The 20,497-nt window shown below is 40.0% G+C and overlaps 1 protein-coding gene across 1 annotated transcript in view; it reads right to left on the bottom strand.

Annotated features, from left to right (window-relative positions):
• The window catches only part of STK4 (serine/threonine kinase 4), a 1,752,947-nt gene that overhangs the window by 473,131 nt on the left and 1,259,319 nt on the right, over window positions 1-20,497 (bottom strand). The window lies entirely within an intron of this gene.

Genomic DNA, 20,497 nt, shown 5'->3' with positions numbered 1-20,497 from the left:
GATAAAATTTTCACCAATATCCAAAAGTCTAAGGGAGACAGGTGCAACTCATACTTGGCACAGCAACATAATTTGTTGACCATGACCTTCCATGCTGACAGACATTCGATCCACCTGAAGTGATGCCAAAAATTAAAGGAAAACTCTACCTTCTTCTACAGTCAGGGCCGGCCTTTGGTAATCTGGTCTAGGCAAAAGGGCTGCACATTGCCCCCATCTTGGTCTATCTGCACCATCCAGATTACTTTTTTCTTCATTTTTATCACAGTTTGTCTTGCTCTTCAGTGTTTCCTCTATTCATTCAACGCATTTTAAAGAAATTAACAAAAAAGGTGTTGCTGGAAAACACACTCCAGAGGCCACGATAAAATAGTTCTTTATTCCATGGAAACACTCAGAAACACATAAATTTGTGTGTTTCTGAGTTATTCCATGGAAACACTCAGAAACACATAAATTTGTGTGTTTCTGAGTGATTCCATGGAAACACTCAGAAACACATACATTTGTGTGTTTCTGAGTGTTTCCATGGAATCTCTCTCTCTCTTCTTTCAGATTTTCCCAGTTAGGGGTCGCCACACTGGAACTCCGGTCTGCTAATGATTGGTAGTGGATTTTTACGTACAGGGTTACCAGCCCTGATGCACAACCTTCAACGAAGGCACGCCCCATTCATGTATGCCTCCACACAGAAGACGCTCTAGCTAAGAATCGAACAGACGTCTTGCTATGAGGCGACAATGCTACCGCAGCACCACCACCACAGTTCTGAGTGTTTCCGTGGAATAAAGAGCTAATTTTATCGTGGCCTGTGGAGTGTGTTTTCCAGCAACACCTTTTTTGTTCATTTGTTCCTGGTTTGGAGTTGTACTTCCCCTTTTCTGTTGGTTTTGGACATTTTAAAGAAACCATTTCTCTACTACAAAAAAAAAAAAAAAAAAAACAAATACTGGAAAAGAGCCCCTGCTAAAGCAGTGCCCTAGGTGGTCACTTAGCTGGCCTATAAGGCCAGCTATGCCTACTTTTTAACAGAATCCTTAGGTTTCTTTTCTCCCTACTGTATGGTTCCAGTATTGTGTAGGTACCAGAAACTTGCTTGTACTTTATTTTATTTATTTATTTTACATTTGTTGACTAGGCTAGTCTAACTGGATACATGTCCATTTTCAGTAGAGGCCCGGGGAGATAAGCTCCAAACTATGCTAAATAACAATATTAAAGAATAAATGAATAAATGAAACAGACAGACAGAAGACCAAAAAACACATCAATTAAAACATTAATATACATTTAGCTTTAGGTTATCATTGCCAAGACCAAAAAACACATCAGTTAAAACATTAATATACATTTAGCTTTAGGTTATCATTGCAGAAGCTTCATGAAAAGGTCATGGATACAAAGTTTAGTAATATAGTAGTTTTAGAAGCAGATGATTAAGGTTAAGGGGTAGACATCTGTCTTAGAGAAGAGTATGAAAGGTAAGATGGATAAAGTTGGTTATTAGGTTTGTTCAAGATTATACACACTAGTAAAACAGATAGAATACATATAAGGCTGAAATACAGGTGCCTGGAGTAGGGGGAATTTTCTTATTTTATGTACTACAGGGTAGTTTGCAGGTACTAAAAGACTGGAGAAGATTAAAGCCAAAGAGAGACATTAGTAATCGGGTTTGGTTACTGAAGGAGGTTGAAAACAGTAATGCTATACTTTATAAAACTTTCATTTCCTTTCCTTGGACTCAAAGGAAGGGAAAGCCAATCTACATTATTTTTTTTTTAAAAAAGCTTAACTCATCACATACTTTGCAGAAGAATTCGTCTTCGCCTGCCTGACATACCATAGACACAGATAAATCTTTAGTTTACTGAGTCAGTTACTGCTGTCAATCATAGATGGGCAATTAATCCTGCTAATGTCAGGAGCACAGCAGCTGCTATTTAAAAAAAAAAGCTGCAGAACTGTTTTCCACTGTTTTATTGCAGACAGGAGGAGAAATTAAAACTCCCCTTTCATTGCAAAACAAAGCAATTAGGAGATTAAAGGCAGTTGTCACCTCTTCTGACAAACTTGCATAAGCAGCATCACAGTATTGAAAGGCTAAGCTTTTAACCCGTGTCTGGCATACAAGGCCATCTCAGACCCAGCCTTGATGGAGTTGCTGTATTTCCCCAAGTCAAACTCCACTCGAGCATCCTACACGCAAGGCCTTAACCTGGTCTGTGACATTAATAGAACTTGTTGGCGTGATAGATTTGTGTCCCAAAGACTCCTCCATCTGTGGTATAGACTACCTCTCCATGTCAAGCACAGTACCTCTCTACCCTGGTCGACTGGATGGGAAACAGAAAATACTCATACCAACAAAAGCAAGTTCCACAGTGTTGTGTAAATCCTTTTTAATAAAACAAAGCTTTGACAAATATGCCCTTCTTCAGTGTTAATAAAATTCATATTAAGACTTCACATCTTTTATAGTTAAAAATTCAAAAACTTAATACAGCCTACCTATCCAATCCTAACAATCAGTCAATTAGTAGTTAAAAACACCTTTTAAAGGACTCTATAAAGGAGTTCTTAAAGCAGTATATCACATTCTATTAAACATGAGTTTATGCACCACATAGTTCATCTCAAATATGTATGATGTAAATATATCAGTTTTTGCACCTCAATAAAGGACACTTTTTTAAAAATACCATCTCCATTAAGCATTTCCTTAAAGTTTGTAAAATACACATCTTTCTCCATTATAACACCCCCTCCCCATTTATCAGCTTGTTTTATGATTATATTATCACAAGCTTGCAATTCACTTAGCGCCAAATGCTCAGGATATGTTATATTATATAACCTCTTATTTTCATTTTTCCTATAATACAAACGTAGCTCATGTTCAACAACATTTGAGTAAGCTATTACGATAGGGCATAACACTGGTGAAAAAACACTTAATTTCCTACACACAGGTGTAGGTGCATCAGTACTTTTAAAAATAAGTTTAAGGCTGACTTGTCGTAAAAAGTTTCAAGTCTGTTATAGCTTGAATTACATTATCCACTGTATTAGGGATAAATTTCAATCCCTTGGTCAATATGACAATTTATGAGTTACAACTTAGTGATGATTTAAGTACTGAGTTATTTAATTATTTGAGTGTACCATGTCCAAGAATCCCCCAGATTTATGGTATCCCTAAAATACATAAAGATTTTTACCAACCCACCACTGAGACCTACAGTCTCAGGAGGTGGATGGGTAACGGAACCTATTTCTAAGGTATTTACAAAATGTATTAGGAAAATATATGGAAAAGTGTTCTACAGTATTGAGTGATACTAATGACTTTTTAAATAATTTGTATAATTGGCAACAGAGTTGTGAACCTAAAGGATATGTTATGGCATCTCTTGATATTACTTCATTATTTACTGTTATACCTAATATTTATGGTGTTAATGCTATTCGGAATTTCTTAAATAATGAAGTAAAAATGCATGGAATGGAAATTGAAAACATTTGTGTGCTTTTCGAAGCATTATTGACACAATGTTTTTATTTTTGATGGGGAACCATATTTGCAGCTTACTGGTGTAGCGATGGGTACTCCCATCGCTAACATGTATGCAAATTTGGTTCTATATGAGTGGGAGAAAAGTGTGATATTAAGTAAGGTAAACCAACTAAAATGAAAAGGTGTTGTTCTATAAGAGATTTGTGGACGATTGCTTTTTGATATGGGATGGTTCACTTATGGAATTAGATGATTATGTGCAATATCTAAATGTATCCACTGAATTCCTAAAATTTTAAATGGAGGCATCAAATCATGATATAAAATATTTAGATGTACATTTATTTAAGAATGGAGATAGATTAGAGTCTATGGTGTATAGGAAGGAAGTGGATGCTTTGAGGTATATAAATAGGGGTAGCATGCATGCCCCACATACCTTTAAAGGAATAGTGAAGGCACAGTTAATAAGAATGAGTAAATTAAATACGGTTGAGAGTATTTTTACAGAACAGGCTAGAAGTACGTCTCAAGAATTTCAGAAAAGTGGTTATTCAAGATGAGTTGTAGAGATGGCTTATGAAGAGGTGCTAAAAGAAAGGGGAGATGAGTATAAACACATTCGGACGGGGGATTGAGGAAGAGTGAAAGAGATATGCATAAGGATGGTAAAATAGTTTAGATATCTCACTACATACAATTTAAACACACATAATGTATGTAAAATAATAGAAAAAAATGGCCTATTCTATTGGCTATGCCTGAGGTAAGATCTATGGTGGGAGACAGGCCAAGTTATGCATATAGAAATTCGGAAACATTAAAACAAAAGCATTGCTATAAGGATTTTAAAATAAAAGCTAAAAATGTGGGGAGGGAAACAGGAACAAGGAAATGCTATAATTGTTCCTGTTGTAATGATTTATATGAGGGTGATGGTTTATTTATGCACCCCATAAATGGAGAAGTTTTTGTTCCAAAAGCTCTGACAACTTGCAATGTAACACAAGTGGTATATTTAGCTACTTGTACATCATGTGTATCATTTTATGTGGATAAAACCACTAGGAAGTTGAAGGAGAGGATTGTAGAACATAAATCAGATATAAGAAGTAAAATAATAACAAACGCGTTAAGTACGCATGTTACGGATAAGGGTGAAGAACATAAGTTTAAGTTTAGGGTATTAAATGTAGTAGAAATTAGTATAAGGAAAGGTGATATAAATAATCTGCTGGAGCTAAAAGAGTTCGAATGGATTATTAGGTTACAGGCTGATGTGAGTCCTGGTCTAAATAATGCTGTTAGTTTAAAACCAGTATTAATGAAAAAGTGAAGGGAAAACTCTAAACTTGTTTTGGAAGAGTATATATATATATATATATATATATATATATATATATATATATATATATATATATATGTGTGTGTGTATGTATGTATATGTGTATATATATATATATATATATATATATATATATATATATATATGTATATGTATATATATATATATATATATATATATATATATATATATATATATATATATGTATTTTAAACAAATATGCTGTTTTAGAAAAGTGAAGAATATATTCATATGGTTTTATATGTATTTGTAATACTCTTGTTTTTTATATATTAGTAAATATATTTATTATATATTTTTATTCTGATGGTTTCCTTAAGACAGATTGTTAGAGTGATAGGTGGGCTGAAGCATGTGACCTAATTGTATCTCATATTTAAATATTGAATGAATGTAGTTAATTTGTACTGATGAAGGGTGTAGAACCGAAAGCTTTGCAATAAAGTGTTGGGTGTGTTACACACTTTACATACCACACAATGGTATGCACAATTAAGAAAATAAAAATTATTTTAATGACACATTGCTATATGATAAATTTGGAATACACTTTAAAATATACTGCGCAATATCAAAAAAATCTCAACTACATTCTCTTGTGCAGGAGACATTTGTACTGCTTCTCATACTCTCAAGACTGGTTTCAAGCCTTCAGATGTTAACGCATGACCCATGTATTTCACTTCTCTAATTTTACTCAACTTTTCTTTTGCTTGAGATTGTTCTGCTCTAATCACTTCAAACAGTGTCACATAATGCTAGTCTTTGGTCTGAACCACACCAATATTAGTCACAAACTATATTAACACCATTAATCCCAGAAGAGATGTACAAAAGCTAACACACTTCAGAAACTGACAAAATACCAAAGTTTCAAAAGCCTGAATCTTCCCATATATGGATATAAAGGACATAGTTAAACATATGCCTCATCCACCATAAATTGATAAAACCATTTGTTAGCATCCACAGCCAGCTCTATGGCATACAAGGATAAAGTCCTGACTATGCAACAGGCAACCTAAATTCAACTAGCAACTCTAGTGTCTGTAGCAGACTGCCATAGAGGATGGGAGTGGGCATCCACTGCCAGCTCACTCATCCTGGGAGGAGGGAGACTGCTCTGACTTGCCACGTGGCTGGCCAACCTTGATATACCATAGTGCATTTGTACTAAGTAGCCACAGGGAAACTAACATACAGAGGCACACTTCCCCTTAGGAGTTAGTAAATGTAGGCTTGGAAGAATCACTGAGGGGAGGGGAAACTTCTATGGGGCAGAGGAAAGGTCATGCTAAGGACCAACAAGATGGCCTACTCTCTGCCATTTGACTCTTGCCAAGGAATGAAGGTCTGATAGGGGCTCCTGGACATGAACAAATGAGACCCCTAGGCTTCCTGCCTAGCTCAGGAATACCCAGCTCTTGTTCAACCTGGGTGAATGGGCTGAGTGAAGAAGGGTAGAGCAGCTAAAATCCATGGTTAGTATCAAACAGAGCAAACACAACTTCTTTAAAAAAGCCCAAATAAAACAGTGCTTTATTTTCACAGTTTTAGTAAATTTATGCATCAATATAAAGGTGAATTTTATCTGGTTTCAAACTAGTAACTGTTGTTCATCCATTAAGTAGGCTTTTTTGTCATAGCCATATGTTCCATGTGTTTCACCTCCTTCTCATTTCTACTCCTTAAAGACAAAGGAACTTTCTTTGGGGCTTCTGGTGTCACTAGAACTATTTCAATATGAAGAAGTTCCAGCAAAGAGCCCAAATCAGCAAATATATTTTAATAGTCTTAAAGCAAATTATTACCTTGCACATCTCTGCCAGATCCACAATGTAACTATGCATTCACACTATGAATCCTTTTCACCATGCCAGCCCCTAGCAAGTCAAATGACAAAGATGGACTGAACACCCGCTGTATCAACTATATGGAAAAAAATATTTTATTTGCATTCTTACATTCATGTGTAAGCACTTACAGAACCACTGGCTTAACAAGATCACCAGAACAAGCAATCTATAAACTGATGATTTCAGTTCATTCCATGTCAAACTCAGTTCTTCAAACATTTGAGCAAACATTACATTATACCTTGCACCATTGTGCAACAGGAACAACACATTTCAATTATTGTGAGATTTTTACTTTCAGACTTCCAACTGACACTGTTGTCATGCATTTTCTGTGCTTTTCTCATGCACATTATCAACACTGCACACATACTGAATGGAAAATGCATCAATGAATAACTCATTGATATGACTTTGCTCAAACATATGCAATCTTGTTGATTTTTTTTTCACATTCATTTTAGCAAGGGAGTTTCTTTTTCAACACATTCTACACACTTCAGTTATTACTGGACACTTCTTGTCATGCTTATAACCACAACTTCTGCAGTTTATCATTAACACACTTTTCATGCTTAGTAAATCTGTCATAAGTCAATTTTCTCTATTGTACTTAACACTTTACAAACTTTAAACTCTTCTATGAATTCTTTTAACAATCAACTCATTTTTCCTGCTCTACATTTATTAATCACTTTGTTACATTTGATTCTTCCAATAATGTGTCCCTTAGAGATTCATAGGTATTCCAAAACCACTAAGACTTATAACCACTGTATCTTCCCTTCAGGCAGCAACCTCCTTTCCCCAGGAGGAACATACCAGTTAATCACGGAGTAAATTTGGGGATATCAACTTTTTCATCTAGTTTATGTTTACAGATCATGAGTAGCACTGCCTAACATGTAGTGGAAGTTTATTCACAGGTATGGGAGGTGGTAGCATATAACCCTGTTCCTCCACCATGTGTTATCTATCCAATGGTCAAAATGTAGGTCCCTGTTCTAGTACTGGTGGGCTTAAAGAGAAACAGGACATTCAGAACACAATCTCTATAATGGCACAATAAAACAGATTTTTGCTCAAAATTCTGTACAATACTTAATGCTTACTTACATAACATTTAATACTTACTTAACTGCAAAGAACAGTCACAATACAAAACAATTAATATAAGCCATGCAACAATTAGTATTAAACTGTATACGAACAGAAAATACCACTTCTGCTGTGATGTTCATCCTGACAAAATAGGTACAAAGTTGAGACTGTAAATTTAACATTAAACATATGGAGGTAATACTCAAATCATTAGTGAAATCCATGACTGCATCATACTAGCATGTTAAATCAGACATGCTCTTCATGACCATATGCCCAGCTTAACAATCAAATCTGACTCCTCACTGAACAGTGTGACCACACAAGTACAACAGGAAACCTTTTTTTAATATTCAGGCAGAATAAAGTCAAATGCAAAATGTCAGATGAAAAGTAACAAAAAAAAAAAAGACTTTTGAGGTACTGACATGTAAAGACAAATAAAACCAACTGATATCAACATTACAACAATCATAAAATACAATTAAATCCAGCAAAAATCCAACCCTTAATAAAGAGAAGCAAATTAAACTGGAAGAGCATTCAAAGCAATACCCCCAACAAAAGCATAATAATACTAGATACATTCTTCTGCATTCCAGTAACACAATCAAGCAAAAGGACAAAAAGGGCAGTACACAAATGGGAGGGAGCAAACGGCACTGAAATACTGTGCATCCTCAAAACATGTGTAATGAAACTTTAAACTACAACTGCATACAGGACAATCACGGATTTAACAGTATTATTAGATAATCTATTTCCAAAACAAACCAGGCTTTGTTTTTTTTGTTAAATAAACTTGTACACCTGCTTGTTAAAACTAATGCAAGTGGCATACAATCTAAAACGCTCTCATATGTCAATTCAGTTTCCCTGAAGGGACTCCTTTATGAAAAACTGAAGCCAAAAAAAAAATGAAGGCTGCAAAACATACTGTACCCTATAAAGAAGTCATCTTTCTATAACAAATTTAAAAAATATTTTCTCATTAAAACTTTAATTTCACGCAACAGTTACTATAGGTCAAATAATTTCAAATGAACTGCTCAGGCAGTATGTTGGCTTCAGCTCATAATTAATGTTACTTAAGCAGTTCTACTTTAATGCAATTAATTATGCCAACCACACAGGCCAGTATGGTAACCTTTTGAAAGAAAAGTACAATAACAAGGTATATAAAGTACAATAACCCTTTAGAATTCATGTTGAAAATATAGGATTTCGCCTGTCTGTAACAATCATTTCAGAGGATTTAGTGATCAACATCTATTACAATCTATTTTGCCAGTACTTAATGTTCTGCTTATCAGGTATGTCAAATATTTTCTGCAATGATTTAGAGTACGGATTTACTCAAATGATGCATCTGCCATTTTGATAGATAAAAAAATTCTAACATTTTTTTTTTATTTGAAGGCAGTTCTTCCAAAAAAATAAGCTTATTTCATTATGAACCTGAAAAACTGTTAAACAGTAAAGAGTACTTGGGGAGATGGGTTTAAAAACAGTTATTTGTCATATACCTTAAATCTGACTGAACATACAAGGAGCGTAATGTGATGAATTGTAGCAGACTAGACAATGACAGTGCTAGGAAGTCAAGCACCCTTGCCGCGTGTTAAAATATCAGGCATGAGTAACATTTACACCATTGCTTATCTGAGTTACATACCAGGAAGTCTAATTTTTCATTTAAAGTGTACTGGTTGTGAACTTGGTAAAAGTGTGGTTAAGCAGAGGCATGAAGTGCTAATCAGAAGTCTGTACTTCTGGCATTTCACCTTTACAACTGAATGTCAGTGATGAAATTTAACTGGCAAGTTTTCGGATTCAGGTTTTAGAGTTCATATAGTTCATTATTATGTTAACTTTTGCAAACTGTTGCACATAAATACTTGGGAGCATTTTTTTTAACAAGATGTGACATCTCATTTATCTTAAAGTCTGCAAGACTGGCTTGCTTTGTAAGATTTATCATTCTGAAATGTTAGTTTAGCTTTTCAGCTGTTAAAATAACAAAAAAAAATGTATTTGCTCTATTTCAAACGCATATCTGAATTCTAGTACATACTATCCATAGGATTCAGAAACAGGCTTAGTTCAAACTAGCTTCCCATAGGTATGAGTCACAATTCAGTCAAAAGGTGATTATCAATTAACTACATAAAAACTTTGCTGCCTGTACCGCTACTAATTATAAAATCTGCCTGCAGAAATGGCAGGTCCCACATGGAAAGAAACAGCACTTGCAACTGCAGCTCGGTAGGACGCAATGTAAGGCAGGAAACAAGTTGCAAGTAAGGGACTACAGATGTACAAGTGCTACTCAGTGATGCCACAAACAAGCCTGCAAGCCATGCTAAAGGGCCTACAAGCAACATTTAATTCTATCTTCCGGCCATTCAAGGGGGTGGAAATGGGTATATAGGAAAGGAGGAAGGGGGGCACAGCAAAAAAAAAAAAACACAAAGGCAACATGGGGGAGGAAGGGTGCATATTTTTTCAGGGCATTCATTTTTTTTTTTTTTTTTTTTTTTTAACAGAAGGAAGGATGGGGAAGAACTTAAGGATAAGATGAGCGATGGAAAGAGTGAGGCACAGAAACGGGGGCATGCAAACAAACAAAACGCAAAGATGGGGAAGTGATGACACTTGGGGAAACAGTGGAATTACCGACACAGACAAAGGACAAAGTACAGTTGTGTAAAATCTTACCATAACAGTAGATCTCCTTCTCTTCACGGTTTCAGTATTCTTCACAGTAGTGATCTCCTGACAAACAAAGCACAACATCCAGCCACTATACCAAAGCCTCTAGTCCTTGCATGCGCCATACATCACACGTATGCTACCTGTGCAGGACATAGGGCATAAAGGTGATGTAGGGACACAGTTACCCAGAACCAAATTGCCCCAGAAGAGAGAAGTCTCTATAGGACAAAAAAAAAGAACCCTGGTTCTCAGCATGGCACCAGACAGAAAATCTCTTCCATTTGGACATACAAGACTTTCTAGTTGCAGGGTTTTCTCATCTCTTGCAAAACCTTAAGCACATCCTCAAAAAGAGGCGTCTAAACGGAATCAAAACCCTATCACCCACAGTGTCAGCTGAAGATTGGACAAGTGAGGATGGCTGAGTGACCCCTTGTCCTGTGGGAAGAGGTCTGATCGGTGAAGTAACTTGTGATGACTGCTCCTGGCCAGATGTACTGGTGCTGTCTTGACCAATTTTGGGAAGTCCAGCTGTATCTTCTGCAAGACTCTTGGAAATATAAGGGCAAAGGGCATCCATCTTCTACACTAGATGGCATTGCACGTTGGAACAGAAAAGAGGGGGTTGCCTGTTCAGAGGGAAGTCCAAAAGATCTACCTGAGGAATACCCAACTGATGGACTATGTCCAGAAACATGTCTCTGTGAAGCATCCATTTGTGAGCCTGTGTTTTGGACCTGCTCAAGGTATTTGTCACTAAAGTTTTCTCCAAGGGAATAAACACTGCTTGAAGAGTTAACCGATAACTGAGAGCCAGATCCTAGGCCTGCAAAGCCAACCTAAAGAGAAGGTAAGATTTTGTGCCCCTACCCCCCCCCCCCCCCACACACACACACACACACTTGTTGATATACCACATCACTGTGGTGTTGTCTATGTAAACTTTCAGAGGTCCTGGAGAGAGCATGGGGTGAAAAACCTGAACGGCCAGAATCAGGTTCATAGACGAGTACTAGGCTAATGGCCCTGGAGCCAATACAAGCCTAGCCCAAGAATATTCCCAGTTGTCCTGTTGCTGGATGTTAGTTCATTGTGCCCCTATCGAGCAAGACTGTTGAAATGATCCCTGGGGTGAATTTCCTGTTACTCATCCACTCAAAGATTTTTCTTGAAGAGGGCTAGTGAAGTGCTCTGCTTGACATGAATAGGGAGTTTATTCCAGAGTATGAGTAGTCTCTGGGTTAGGAACCTATCCCTCTCCAGCAGGTTCTTTTATTGTGGTGATGAGGCTGAGGTCCTTGGATCATGTGGTGCGGAGAGACTGGGTCTTTTTCAGATGAAGCATGTCTAGCAACACTGGGTCAGACATGGCTTTGTATGCCAAGCAGAGATCGCCTCTAAGTAGGTGATATGAGATGGAGTATAGCTGTAGTTTTTTGAGTCTGTCTGTATAGGGGATGTGTTTGAGTCCTACGATCCTCTTTGTGAGGAATTTTTGTGGCCTCTCCAGTTGTTGCAGGTGTCTAGTGAGGTACATGCCAAATGGGGCATTGTACTCTATAATGGGTCTAATGAGGGATTATGACTTCTTTCTTCCTGGATGAGAAACCTTTTGTAATGAGGTGTGCCACATTGGATTTTCTAACTACAGTGGCAACATTGTTGTTGAAGGAGAGGTTGCTATCTACTTGTGTCCCTAGCTCTCTTATCACACCTTGGGAGTTAAGAGGGCTACTGTCGATGTGGTAGTTTGTGGGCACCGTGTTCTTCCTGAAGGGGATGACAATGCACTTTTCAGCACTGAGCTTAAGACCATGGTTCTGACAGCAGTCATTGGTGTCCGAGGCCTTTTTGTAGGATGTTGACGTCAGCTTGAGAGTCAATAATAGCTCCCAGTTTGTAGTCCTCTGCGAACTTGGTCACCTAGAGTACTTTGTTGTTGGCCTGCACTTCAGAAAAATAAATACCAAACAGGAGAGGACTCAGGACAGATCCTTGTGGGGCTCCACTTGTTACTGCCCGGTAGTCTGATTTGGAGTTCACTACTTTCACCGTGTGTGGGTTCTATCCGTGAGCCAGATGGCAACCCATCTTATGATGTAGGGGTTGATGCCTAAGTTGGTGAGTCTGTCAATCATCCCTGAGTGGGGGATAGTGTTGAAGGCCTTGGCCAGATCGAGGTAGGCTGTACGGACTTACCTTGCCTTCATCGACCACTCTGGTGACAGATTCAAAGAAGTCCATCAGGTTGAGCAGACATGATCTGCCGTTCACAAACCCAAATTGTGAGGGGTCCAGGGTTTGACGGTTTCTATTATCCCCATTTATGAGGTCCATAATGATGCACTCCATGGCCTTACAGATCAGGCTCATCACGCTGATGGGGCGGTAGTTTCCTGGGTCAACAGTCACTCCCCCTTTGTGGAATGGAATGACTGTAGCGGTGCACCATTCGGAGGAAACAAAGTCTGAAGTGAGGCTGTGGTTGAACAGGGCACTCAGGTGAGGTGCCAGTTCCATTTGTAATTCATGCAGCATGTAGCCAGGTATATTATCAGGTCCCATGGAAGCTGTACTTTTGGCTTTGGATAGTGCAGCTTCTACCTGAGCAGTTGTGATATTAGGGATTTGGCATTCCTTGGGGATTAGGATGGGCCCTTTAGGGGTGAGGGGGGTAAAGTTTGCATTAAACCTGTCAGTCAAGATGTTGGCAATATCTGTTGATTCAGTATAAGTGGTGCTACTGTGCAGTAGCTCAGGTACCCCTGCGTATCATTATGCAGGTTCTTGATGTAACCAAAGAATGCCTTGTGGTCATCTTTAGCATCTGTTGCAATTTTATTTTCATAACTAGCTTTGCAGGCTTTGATGAGGGATCTCAGTTTCTTGCTTCTGCAAAAGCTTTTCTTCTGTTGTAGAGTTTGTTAATGGCAGGGGACCACCAGATTTGGTTTCCTTTTTTTGGAGGCACTATCTTGGTTCTGTTTGGTACGGCCTGATCGATGCACTTGTGTAAATGCTCATGCAGTGCCTTGGTGTATGATTCAGCAGCCATACATCCTTTCCCCATTTGCGTGGGTGACAAAGTTTGACACTTCCATCTTTAGAAGCTCAAAACTCGCTATGGAGAAGTTTTTCACTGTGGTTCCCTTCATGGGGGTTTGAGTGGGATTTGGATATAAACTGTGATTAACTTATGGTCAGATTTGACCAGGGAGGAGTTGATCACTGGTGTAGAGCAATGGTTCCCCATGTTTGTAATGACCAGATCGAGAATGTTTCTACCTCTGGTGGGGGGGGTGAAAATGAATTTGTCCAGGGCGTTGGAATTAATGAATTGCAGAAATCATTGCGCAAATGAGTTGGAGCAGGACTAATTAGCCCAGCTAATGGAGGGGTAGTTAAAATCTCCTAGTATAAGGGTATTGGGTTGAACCTTAATGCTTTCCAGAGTGTTCAGGAATGCAGAGTGGGAGTTTTGGGACATTGTGGGGGATATACAGCAGGCTACAACCTGGATTGCAGTTTTATCCAGTGTTAGTTGTACCTGTAGTATCTCTGATGCATTATGTTGGGCAACCAATCTGGAGGTGTGCGTATCCTTTATGAAGATGGATACACCACTACCTTTGGGGCTTCTGTCCAGGTTTGGGAGCCGAAAGGTGTGATATGCATTGTGGGGGATATATAGCAGGCTACAACCTGGATTGCAGTTTTATCCAGTGTTAGTTGTACCTGTAGTATCTCTGATGCATTATGTTGGGCAACCAATCTGGAGGTGTGCATATCCTTTATGAAGATGGATACGCCACTACCTTTGGGGCTTCTGTCCAGGTTTGGGAGCCAAAAGGTGTGATGTGCTATGTAGCCTGGTAGCGGTGGGGTGCTCTCTGGGCCTTGAACCAGATCTCTGTTACTGTACAGAGGTCGATGTTCTCCAGTTTCAGGAGTGGCTTGAGCAAATGCATTTTGAGATTTAGGCGTCTAGTGTTGAGTAGCAATACCCTCAGGTTGCGTTTGCTTGCAGGTGTTATGGTGGTAAAATTTGACTTCAGGGCATTGCCTACAAAAGGCACTATAGGGGTGGCAAGAGCCTTTGATAGTATCCAGAATCCCAGGGGTGACAGATGCAGGCCATCTCTGGCAGAGCATCAAGGTCTGTTGATCATGTCATCCTAGGCAGACAGATACAGCATCCCCTTTGAATGACACCTGAAACTTAACCAATTGTTGAAGTCCATTATTTTCTGCTTGTACTGTGGTATCATTCTAGGTGACGGTAGTATGCTACTCAGGGCTACGGTCATACCTGCTTGGGCTACAAGATCCGAGAGCTCCTCCATGTCTCTTTTCATGTAATCCAGGGAGGTATGTCTTAGGTCGTTCTCTCCAACATGGACAATGACAGAGTCATATTTGTACTTGTGGAGAGACCTAAGTGCATGCATTATGTGGTGAATCCTGGCACCTGACAGGCAGCAGGACTGTAACTTTCTCCTTATTTAACCTAGTGAGTGTGACATCAGTGTGCCTTACTATTGAGTCTCCTATGATTAGCGTACTGGGTAGAATGTTTTGCTACAGGGGCTTAGGTTGAGTGCCACACTTGTTTATGTGGGCTATGTGTTTTGGGGGTTGTGTTTGGGGGAGATGGTTGCTTGCATTTTTGCCTCGGTCGTCTTTGCTGTTTGGGCAGATATTTATTGAGAACCTCCGCAAAAGTGGAAGTGTGTTTTATGTTACTATGTGAAAGGTGTGGTGATGTATGATCCGGAGAGCTATGTGTTCTATGAAGTGTGTATTGTGCGTCAACCTTCTCCTCTTGACTGGCTAGTCCAGTCTTGGTTTGACAGAGCGTGGTTTCTAGTTTGACTATGTACGTGCCTCTCTCACACGTGGCTGTGTTTGTAGGTAGGAGGAGAGGGTTGCCTGTGTACATGAGGCAATTGCCTCAGGATGCCCAGGATGACCAGGTTGAAGGAGAAAGTGTAGGGAACTGACCTTTAGACATGCCTGGATAGGTGCTTAGTATTTAAGTACTGGAGCTGTTATGCTTCTTTTTAAGTACTGAAGCAGTTTTTGTTAATGCTATTAGCAACTGGTATGCCTACAATAGCAGCTGCAAGAAGTTCTGAACAAGTGCTGGGTTTAGAAGTCTGATTTGAGTGCTCAGAGATGAAAGCTATCAGGATCTAAGGGAAAATTTGAAGAGTAGACTTCAAGGCACCAGCAATAGTTTACCCTAGCTTAGACACGCTGCGTGATGGGCAAACATGGGTTTTTAAGTCAGAAAGTTGAAAGGGATAGAAGCAGCAAAAAATGGCCAATAAAAAAACATTCCTGAGCTGGAAACCACTCCTCTAGAGATAGATAGGCTGCTCAGAGCTTACCACTCCCACTGATAAGCAGAAAGACTTCCCTCTATCTCTACAAGGTCTGGACAACTCAGACCACAAACAGTCCTGAAATCAGCAAATCTGAGATCCGGACTATTCTAGTCTGAGAAAAGGTGGGAAACGAGCAAATAGACAGGATGTTGGGTTTTTTTTTTTTTGTTTTTAGTTACAGGAACAGAAAAGCAGTAGTAAACTTCACTTATATGACTCTAAAAGGCTAGCACACTTGAGTGTGTAGCCTATAACAGTAAATGCAGTTGAAAAAAAGATTTTAAAAAGTGCAGTACACAAAATCAGCAGAGAGCAGTTAAATTAAATAACAAAGGTTGTAAAACGGCTGTAATAAAGTGCGGGAATGCAAAAACAACCTAATGAAGCAAAAACAGGTACTTATATAATCAAGCAGTCTCTCTGCTGCTGTAGAACTCTGCAGGATCCAAACAGGATCCCCTGAGCTCATATCTCTAATGTTGATGTTGTCTGACCTCTGATGAGGGGGTGGGCAAAGACCTTGGACTTTCAGATGACCACAGGAAACCCCCCCACCCCCTGTCAGAAGCATATGTGAATAGTTCTTGAGAAGGAACCGGAAGCAGACATGGCAGGCCTGGGTTGAGAGCAACTTGCTGAATCCATCATTCGAAATTACACTTTAGACAAGAAAGGAGAGAGACACTGAAATCTAAAGGAAAGCAATGCTGAAGCCAAAATGACTTGGTGCCACTGAAGCTTCTGCATGTGCAGTCTGGCAAGTGGAAGCACGGGAACAGAAGAGGCCATGAATCCTGGGGCTCAAATAAACTCTCTGGCTGGAACAGCAGGCAGAGAAAGAAAAGACTGAAAGAAAGCTGTCAAGGACAGACCAACACTGACATTTTCTGCATTCTGTAATCCAGATACACATTGTCCTGAGAGGGAGTCAAGACAGACTTTGTTGATAGTGAACCTCAGACTTCAGAGGAGTGATATGGTGAACTTCAAATTCTGTAAAAGGCGACGGGGAGAAGGCGACTAAAGCAATAGATCATCTAGATAAAGAAAAACCTGAATGCCTTGGAGCCTGCAAAAGGCAATCACAAGAGCTAGGCATTTTGTGCATACCCTTGGGGCAGTAGAGAGGCCAAAGGGCAAAAAAGGGAACTGAAAATGAGGGAAAAAAGCAGAAAAACGTAAAAACTTTCTGAAGAGAGGGTGAATAGGAATATGAAAGTAAGCATCCTTCAAATTCAGGGACACTAGAAAAGGCTTGGGTAGAATGAAAGAAAACAGAGTTTGAAAAGAAAGCATCCAGAAGGTAGGAACCTTGAGAAAGATGTTGAGCAAAGGGAGATCCAGAATAGGTCTCCAAGTGTCCTCCTTTTGAGGAACAGGAACATCCTGGAGTAACAACCCTTTCTTACCTAGAAGGAGGGAGAGGTTGAATAGTTCCCTGGCCAACAGGGACTCAAGAACCTCTGAGAAATGAGGAAGTTGTTCCACAGGAGGTTGGGAAATCCTTGAAAAAAAAAAGTGGGGGGCACTTCCACACCATTAAGTACCCCTGACAGATGACAGAACCCAAGAATCTGAAGTGATGATATGCCAGTTTGGAAAACAGAAGGAGAGATGAACGGACAAGGGAACCTGGCTAAGGGGTAGAGGGGCAAGAAGTCAAAGGAAAGCAGGCTTGCCTGATAAAGACTTCTGAGCCACAGATGCTTGAGAAGACTTAGCAGGAGGAGCTCACCTATTACCCTTCCAGCCTTTGATGGCCTGACCTGGCTGCCTGCGAGCAAAAGTAGACCTGGTAGGACAGCTCCTCTGGAACTTAGGGATAAAGGGATACAAAGACATGTTTAAGATCCCACAAGGCTTTACCTTCTTTCTGAAGAGAATTAAACAGCTCAGCAGCAGTGGTCCTAAAGAGATTTTTTTATTACCCACAGGAGCATCCAGCAACCTGGCCTTAATGTCTTCAGGTACGGACTGCAGGTGAAACCAAGAACAGTGCCTCATGACAGACCCAAAGACAGCAGCTCTGGAAGATGCATCATTAGCATCATAGCTACACTTGATAGAGTGTTGAACTTCCTCAGAGGTAGACACTATAAAAATGTTAGAGCAGAAGATTTAGCTTCAGAATCAAGGAGATCAGAAATGGCCTGAGAAGCCTGGACAATCAAGGACAGGGCATATCTAGTCATGTGGGTCTGATAACTGATATCCCAAAAGGCCAAAACAGAAATGGTATAAAACTTCTTACCAGTTTTTACCATTGCCCTAATAGCTTCATCTGAAGGCAAAAGTTTAGAAGAGGTAAAAAAATGTAGGCGGCTTGTCAGAGGAGACTGACACCACAGCAGGGTCAGCATAAGGACATTTAAATAAGAACTGACAATCCTCAGGAACTTTATATAACCTGTCAGGTTTCTTAGGAGCAGGAGGCTGAGAATCTAGAGACTTAGAGGCAGCAATAAAGGTGTCTAACAAGGCAGCCAATACAAGAGGTACTGCAGAAGGCTTAGGAGTATCCACCTGAAGCAACTCATAATCTGTTTTATAGATATCAGACACTTGAGAAGAATCCCACTTAAAGTATTCCACCATTCTAGCTATAGTATCTCCAAAAGACAATTCCTCAAAATGAGACTCGGGACTTGCAGATTCTTCTTTATCAGAACCACAAGCCAAAAGCATCTGGAAAGAGTAGGACAGAGACTCATCATTAGGCTCTGAATTTTAATCTAGGAATCTAGTTCCTCAACTCTCTTAGAAGGGACAGAAGTCTGAGGAAGGAGAGTAGACACAGAAACCCCTTGGGGAGGCTTCAGGTCCATTAAGGCATTGAGAACAGGCCCTGTGTAAACTCTTGCCATTCCTTCTGAGGATCCTTAGAGCGTAGAGAAGTATGCTTAGCTTTCTGATTTTTCCTAGCAGGGATGTCACCTCTGAAACACTGGAGGTTCTGACCCTTGAAATAAAAGTAAGAGTACTCTTCCATGACCAAGCTCTGCATAATCCCTCTAGGACCCTCCGAGAAGATCAAAGTACAGTTGTGTACACTTAACATAAATGTAGATGTTCGAGTGTATTCACTGCTGCAGTCATCACACTTGGGTTATCTGCCTGCAGGTAGCCCTCAGTCGGCCCGAATACCAGAGACTTAGTATTTCTGCGTCAGTTGCTGTCACTCCAGGACTGACGTCAGGGACAGGCAGCCAACACCATTACATCAGTTTTTCTTGCCCCAAATGTTATGAGCCCCCCAATAGGGAGCTAAGGTATGGTGGGAAAATCAGCACCAGTAAAAAGTGAATACCAATACTCCTGTAAGGGGTAAGTAATAGACAGAGAGGGAAGAGAGAGAGAAAGAAGGGGATTGGAGGGAGGGAAACCGGGACTGCAACAGTGAATACACTTGAACATTATGGTAAGTGTACACAACTGTACTATGTTCTTCATGTTTCACTGTTGCAGTCATCACACTTGGGTTGATTCCCAAAGCTGAAGAAAGGGTGGAGGCAGTCAAGAAGGGTTAGGGCTGGCTAGTATCCCCTGCAGGACTGCTGTTGCAAAACCCACCCTGGATTTGGAAAAGATAGGCAGGTGGTAATGCCTGGTGAGGGTAGCAGCTTCCAGACTCTCCTGAGGAATGCTGTAAAGGTAGAAGTTGCCTTAGTGGGATGTGTTCGGACTCCCTGAGGGGTTGGTTTCCCATGGTGTTTGTAGCAGAAATGGATATAGTGTGCTATCCATTTGGAAATTGTTTTGAAATGGCCTTGCCCTCTGCTCCTGATGCAAAAATGAGTAACTGGTCAGATTTCCTGAAGAGCTTAGTCCTATCCAGATAGAATCTGATCCTTAGACAAGGTATGACAGTTTCCAGGACCTGAGAATGTTGGCACCAAAGACTTTTTACGTACCATTGAAGTTTCCTCATATGCAGTCTGGCATATGGAATTAGTAGGATGCAAGAGGCCATGAACCCTAGGGCCTGCAGGACTTTCCTTGCAGATAGCTGGTTTCTGGTGGCCATTTGAGTGAAGTAGTCTGTCAGATAGGCTTGCTTTTCTGAAGTAAGGAATGCCATCTGGGATGCTGTGTCCAAGCTTGCTCCCATGAATACAATCTTTTGACTGGGGACTAGTTTTGATTTCTTTTTGTTGATAGTGCACCCCAGGGAAGTTAGAAGGTTCTTTACAAATGTCAGGTGCTGCAACAGCTTTTCCTGTCTGCCTGAATCAGGCAGTCGTCCCAAGTAACGGTGAATTTGAATTTTTCTCTGACTGCAATAGGCAATGGCTGGAGCCAGGCATTTTGTGAATACTATGGGAGCAGTGGATAAGTCGAAGGCAAGTGCAGAGAACTGATAATACATAGATCCTGCCCTGAAACGTAGGTATTTCCTGCATGAGTCCCTGACAGGGATGTGCAGATGGGCTTCTGTTAGGTCTAGGGTGGCTAGCTAGGCATTTTTGGACAGCATAGGAAGAAGCTGTTGAAAGGTGAGCATTTTGAATTTTGGTACCATCAGGAAGGGGTTTAGAATGGAAAGATCTAGGATTGA

The sequence above is a fragment of the Protopterus annectens genome, chromosome 12.part0 (assembly GCF_019279795.1).
Source record: "Protopterus annectens isolate FY-2018-M chromosome 12.part0, PAN1.0, whole genome shotgun sequence".
Lineage (NCBI taxonomy): Eukaryota > Metazoa > Chordata > Ceratodontiformes > Protopteridae > Protopterus > Protopterus annectens.
This window is presented reverse-complemented; position numbering and strand designations above follow the sequence as displayed.